General features: G+C 19.5%; 1 pseudogene; it reads right to left on the bottom strand.

Annotated features, from left to right (window-relative positions):
• Positions 1-982: 982 nt before the first annotated feature.
• On the bottom strand, positions 983-4,564 carry LOC132697549 (cytochrome b-like; annotated as a pseudogene).
• Positions 4,565-4,865: the final 301 nt, after the last annotated feature.

The raw sequence follows: 4,865 nt of genomic DNA, 5'->3' as shown, positions 1-4,865 counted from the left end.
TACTGTGAAATTCAGTATAGTTTGAATTTAAAAAAATTATTTTTATTTAAGTTATAAATTTTATTGAAATAAAAATATTAGAGTTTTATTATTAAATCAAATAATTATTTTAATTATAGATTATTAGTATTGTGAAAGAAATTTTTTAAAATTTTAAAAGAATAATTTATTTTTAGTACCTTGTGTATCAGGGTTAATTAAATATAATTTATTTATTAATAATTTTCTCGAATTTAAAAGAGTTAAATTTATATAATTTTTATTGTAAAATAAATATTATTAATATAGATTTAGAGGTGAAATGCTATTCGATTTTAAATATATCTAGTTTTTTAAGAAAAAAATTTAATTTTACTAATAATTAATAATATTTTTATTTATTAATAAGTTATTTTTATTGGGTTATATTTTAAGGGATGAGCTTTTAAATAGATAATTATAAATAATAAATTTATTAATAAAGAAATAGGATTAGAAATTTTCATTTTTAAAAAAGTGTTATAATTTTTTTATTATAGTATAAAATTTATATTAATATTTTAATTTTTTTATTAAAATAATAAGTTAAATTAATAAATTTATGAAATAATGATTAAATTAGTAAATAATATATATATATATATATATAATTGTTTGTTTAAGGTTAATTTAAGGAATTCAGCAAATATTTTTTTCACCTGTTTATTAAAAACATGTCCTTTTGAAAATAATTTAAGGTCTAACCTGCCCAATGAGGAATTTAATGGCCGCAGTATATTGACTGTGCAAAGGTAGCATAATCATTAGTTTTTTAATTGAAAGCTTGTATGAAGGGTTGAATGAGAAAAATACTGTCTCAGATTAATTTAAATTGAATTTTATTTTTAAGTTAAAAAGCTTAAATATTAATTAAAGACGAGAAGACCCTATAGAGTTTAATAATATAATAAATTTATTTTTTAGAATTTATATAATAAATTTTACTTGTTATTTAGTTGGGGTGATTTAAAAATTTAATAAACTTTTTTTATATAAAAACATTAATTTATGAAAAAATGATCCTTTAATAAAGATTAATAGATTAAATTACCTTAGGGATAACAGCGTAATTTTTTTTTAGAGTTCAAATCAAAAAAAAAGTTTGCGACCTCGATGTTGGATTAAAATTTATATTTGGTGTAGGAGCTAAATTAATTTGGTCTGTTCGACCATTAAAATTTTACATGATCTGAGTTTAGACCGGTGTAAGCCAGGTTGGTTTCTATCTTAATTTTATTAAGAATTTTTAGTACGAAAGGACCAAAATTTTATTAAATTAATTATTTTAGAATAATAATAATGTTATTTTGACAGAAAATTGTGTAAGATTTAGAATCTTTTTATGTATGTTATATACAAATAACAAATGATTTTTTTAGATAAGATTATAGTTTTTTCTTTGAGATTAATTTTAGTAGTGATAGTATTTTTGAGCGTTGCTTTTATAACATTATTAGAGCGTAAGGTCTTAGGGGGAATTCAAATTCGTAAGGGTCCTAATAAAGTTGGATATTTAGGTATGATTCAGCCTTTTAGAGATGCTTTAAAATTGTTTTTGAAGGAACAAACTTTTCCTTTAAAATCTAATATTAATTTATATTATATTTCTCCTATTATAAATTTATTTTTAGTGGTTATATTATGATTATCAATACCATTTTTAAGTGTAAATTTAAATTTTAATTTGTCGGTTTTATTTATTTTAAGAGTGTCAAGATTAGGAGTATATAGAATTATATTGGCTGGATGATCTTCAAATTCTATATATGCTTTATTAGGAGGATTACGGGCTATTGCTCAAGTTATTTCTTATGAAGTAAGATTAGTATTAATTTTATTATCTTTTATTTGTATAATTATAAGTTTTAATATTTTGGATTTTATTAAATTTCAAGAAATAGTTTGATTTATTTATTTTATATTTCCTTTATGTTTTATATGATTTATTACTAGGTTAGCTGAAACAAATCGAACTCCTTTTGATTTTGCTGAAGGGGAATCTGAATTAGTTTCTGGTTTTAATGTTGAGTATAGAAGAGGGGGATTTGCTTTAATTTATTTATCAGAATATGCAAGAATTTTATTTATAAGAATATTATGTAGAATAATTTTTTTAGGGGGTAATATTTGATCTTGAGTGTTTTATTTAAAGTTGAGTTTAATAGTTTACTTATGAATTTTAGTTCGGGGATCTTTACCTCGGTATCGTTATGATAAGTTAATAAATTTATGTTGAAAAAATTATTTACCTATTTCTTTAAATTTATTAATATTATTTTTTTCTATTATAATTTATATATTTTTAAATTTTTAACTTAATTATATATATATATATATATATATAGTTTTTATATTATATTTTAGGTTAATATTTAATGTATTAAAGTTTATATAGTTTAGGATTTTTAAATATTTAAAATATAATTATTTTAGTTTAAGGAAATATTTTGAGTATAATTAATAATATAATTATAAATAAGGAAATATTTTAAGTACAATTATCTGTATAATAATTATAAATAAGGAAATATTTTAAGTACAATTAGTAATATAATAATTATAAGTAAGGAAATACTTTAAGTACAATTATCTATATAATAATTATAAGTAAGGAAATATTTTAAGTACAATTAATAATATAATTATAAATAAGTAAATATTTTAAGTACAATTATCTATATAATAATTATAAATAAGGAAATATTTTAAGTATTAAAGTTTAAATTATTTAAAGTTGGACATTTAGAGTTAGTAATTTAGGCTAAGGAAATATTTTAAGTACAGTTATAGATTTAATTTAGTTAAAAATTTAAAATTTTAAGTATATATTTATAGAATATTTATAAATATAAATTATTTAATTTATTTATATATGTATATATAATTATATTTATTATTAGTATATTATTATTAATTATTATTTAGTTTATATATTATTATAATTATTATTATTATTATTTTTTAACTTTTTAGGGAGATATTTTAAGTACTAATTTTTTAGGCTTAAGATATAATTGTACTTAAAATATTTACCTAAAAAGTTAATAGAAATTTGTATTTCTTTATTATACTTTCAAAGTATATACTTATTCAAGTTCATTAACTATAAATAGAGATATTTATTTCATATATTTATAAATAAATATCTTATTAGAAAGTAGGAAAAATAACAAATTGTAAAAAATTGCCCTAAGTTAATATAAGGATTTTCTACGGGGGATATGCCGATTCATGTTAAAATTAAAATGATAGATACAAATATTCAAAATAATATTTTATTAATAGGGTAAAAATTAATTCTTGAATTTTTATTATTAATAATTGGCAGCGTATATAAAATTATAATTGAAAGGAATATAATAATAACACCTCCTAGTTTATTGGGGATAGATCGAAGAATTGCATAAGCGAATAAGAAATATCATTCAGGTTGAATATGGATAGGAGTAACTAAAGGATTAGCTGGCGTAAAATTATCAGGATCTCTTAATATATAAGGTATGGTTAGAGTAATTAAAGTTAATCTAAAAATTATAATTAGCATTCCTAATAAATCTTTAAAGGAATAGTAAGGATGAAATGGAATTTTATCTAAATTATTATTTAATCCTAAGGGATTTGATGATCCAGATTTATGAAGAAAAAGTAAATGAATAATAATTAAGCTAAGGATAATAAAGGGGAGAATGAAATGAAAAGTAAAGAATCGAGTTAATGTAGCATTATCTACAGCAAATCCCCCTCAAATTCAAATTACAGCAGAGTTTCCTAAATAAGGGATAGCTGAAATAAGATTAGTAATTACTGTAGCCCCTCAAAAAGATATTTGTCCTCAAGGTAAAACATACCCAAGAAAAGCTGTTGCTATAGATAATAAAAAAATTGTTACTCCAATTAGTCATGTTCTTTTTAGATTTGAGGACCCGTAATAAATTCCTCGTCCAATATGAATATATATATACAAATAAAAAATATTGATGCTCCATTGGCATGAAGAGTTCGAATTAATCATCCAAAATTAATTTCTCGACAAATGATTCTTACTCTATTAAATGCTAGTTCAGTGTGGGGATAATAATGTATAGCTAAGAATAAACCTGTAATAATTTGAATTAAAAGACAAATTCCTAATAAACTTCCAAAATTTCATAAATAGGAAATATTTGAAGGAGAGGCTAAATCAATAAGTGAATTATTAATAATTTTAAATAAAGCGTTAGATTTTCGGTAGGGTGAATTTATCATTAGAATATTTTACGTAGGGGCCCGAAATTATTTATAGTAATTGTTACAATTGTAATTAAAGTTACTAATAAGTAAGTTATAATTATAATTAAAATAAAATTATTAGGATAATTAAAATATTTTCTTAAGAATAGTTCTATGTTGTGAGGATTAAATATTTCATTAGAATTTTTAAAATAGATAAAATAAGAGTCATATATATAAATTATTAAAATATTAATAAGATTAATAATAATAAAAGTAACTAAAATATTATAAAATTTTTTAAATTTATTATTGGAGGAAATTCTTGTTATATAAATAAAAATAATTATCAATGCTCCTACAATAATTATGAATAGAATATAAGATACTCAATAATTTAAATTTATTAATCCAATAATTAAGGAAATTATAATTGTTTGTAAAAGAATAATAATTCCCATTGAAATTGGATGATTAATAAGTAATACTATAATGGATAAGGATAAATTTATTCTTAATAAGAAATATATTATATCAGAAAATAGTTTAAATAAAATTTTAATTTTGGAGATTAAGGATAGAGTTTTCTTTTTCTGAAACTTAAAGAAATATTTCATTTCTGGTTTACAAGACCAGTA

This window comes from Cylas formicarius, unplaced genomic scaffold, assembly GCF_029955315.1.
Source record: "Cylas formicarius isolate icCylForm1 unplaced genomic scaffold, icCylForm1.1 PGA_scaffold_217__1_contigs__length_12829, whole genome shotgun sequence".
NCBI lineage: Eukaryota > Metazoa > Arthropoda > Insecta > Coleoptera > Brentidae > Cylas > Cylas formicarius.
The sequence above is the reverse complement of the archived record's forward strand: the minus strand, read 5'-3'. Positions and strand labels throughout refer to the sequence as shown.